Raw genomic sequence first — 2120 nt, 5'->3', positions numbered from 1 at the left:
CTAAACATTTCCCTGTGTTAGTCAACAGTCATTGTAATTATTGAGTTTAATGACTGCTTAATAATCCATCTAATGAATGGAACATAATTTGGTTAACTATTCCCCCGAAGCTGGAGATTTTGAGAGCTTCCTTTATTCCTCCACCTCCTTCTGCCTTCCCACTCCAAGGCGCATTTTTTTCTGCATGCTTTTGAGCGTGACTTTCCATCATTTTCTTGGGATGAATTTTGAGCAAATGGAGTTCAGAGTCCAACGGCCAGAATCATCATGCATCTGCAGCAAATCGCCTCCTACAAAGGTTTGCCACTTCTCAGCCGTGCCAGCAAGGTCCGAAGCCACGGCCACCCAGGGCTCTTGTTTGTAAAGAGCTCCTAGCATGGACCCAGGCTGCCATCTCCACATCTTCATTTACACTGATTTTGTTACTTTGTAAGCTCAACATTTGCAACTGAATTTACCCTTTGAACTTCATCTTTCATAAATGGACTCTTAACACTTTTTATTGTGCCAACATTTCGTTATGCAAACCCTTCCTGCCTCTGTAAATGTTTTATTTATGAGAATTTTTGACACACATCCCCTCTAGTCAATTATATTTCTATTTCCCAGTGCTGTTCCCTCTGTGGCTGTGACAATTACAGTGGCCTCTCTCCACCACAGTTGGAACATGAGCCATTTCCACTCTTGGTGGTTATTAATGTGTTTTTTGTTTTGCATTTAAACCACCTGACATTGATTAAGGTACCTGGTATAAAGGGAGATAAAGATTGCAGGGTTTTTTTGTTTCCCAAATAGAGAAAATAATTGCACAGCTTCGCTTGGTGATGAATCTCTCCGTTGCTCATTAATTTGTGGGATGTCTGCACCATATATCACAGTGTTAGACAATTCCGGATTGGCTCTGGGCTTTCTAGTCTATTCCATGGAGATAGCTTTCTTGTTCTTTCTCTTTATTATTTTTTGGGAAAAAAATCTTTTCCTTTATGCCATAGTATCTGTTTGTATGTGGAGCTCTGAATTCTCCATTTCTTATCAGATCAGTTGCTGAGTCTGGCTCCACATCTGATTTCCAACTTGGTGTCTCACTCTATATTTTCCCTGGTGTCACTTTTTTCACACACGGACACGTTTTCTACCTCCTTCTTCTCCCTGGAACACAGATCATGTCTTTGTGTTCCAAGAGATAGACCAGCGGCAGGCCCAGCTCTGAAGTCACAGGCAGGGCCAGGAGACACAGATCTGCGTCCTACCCCTGCCAGCTGGGCACAGTGTTGGACCACTCTACATAACTTGCTGTCTAGACGCTTGGCTTCCTGGTCTGTCAATTGGGGTTGTGAGGTCCACAGGAGGCAGCAGATGTAGCAGTTTCCTATGTGCTGCTTCAGGAGGATGAGATCTCTGCAGAGGGAGTTCACAGGCTGTGAGGAAGAACCCCTTTCTTCAGAGGGGAAAGGGGCTGCCAAGGATGAGGTGGCAAGAGTCCCAGGACCCAGGGCCATACTGGGGAAGAGAGATGAGCAAGTGGCTGTGAAGTATGGGGGGGGGGGTCTTCCCAAGGGGACACAGAGGCTGAACCCAGCTGGTTGGGAAGTGGGTGTCTGGGAATGCATTTGAGGAGTCCACAGAGCCATTACCAAGCTGGGAGGAACTGAAGGATTTCTCAGGCAGGAGGAGTGGACGCTGGGGTTCCCAGCAGGGACAGATGTACACATTGGGGTACCTGGAAGGCCTGGGGAGGCATGGAACTTTGTCCTAGAGTCAAGTGAGAGGTCATTGGAGGATGGACAGATTTCATGTAAAACATTAGACATGTGCTTCCCCTGGGTGGTGGCAGAGCAGGAAAAGGAGAATGTGAGGCCATTGCAGTCAGGACTGGAGGTTGTGGAAAAAGACTCTCCCCCTCCCCCACCAGAATTGTTCTAGAGACAGAACTGCCAGGACTGGCTGGGACTGAGCAAGGAACAGTCAGGGGGACTCTGACAGCCATGGGACTAGCCCACGTCCCTTCTAGCTCAGCTGCCACAAAACCTCTATGCCCTGTCACCTGGCTCTCTCAGAGTTGTCACAAGGTCTTCTTGGAAAAAAAAAAAAAAAAAAAAAAAAAAAAAAAAAAAAAAAAA

The sequence above is a fragment of the Psammomys obesus genome, unplaced genomic scaffold (assembly GCF_907164565.1).
Source record: "Psammomys obesus unplaced genomic scaffold, mPsaObe1.curated_primary_1811, whole genome shotgun sequence".
Taxonomy (NCBI): domain Eukaryota; kingdom Metazoa; phylum Chordata; class Mammalia; order Rodentia; family Muridae; genus Psammomys; species Psammomys obesus.
Note: the sequence above shows the minus strand (reverse complement) of the source record.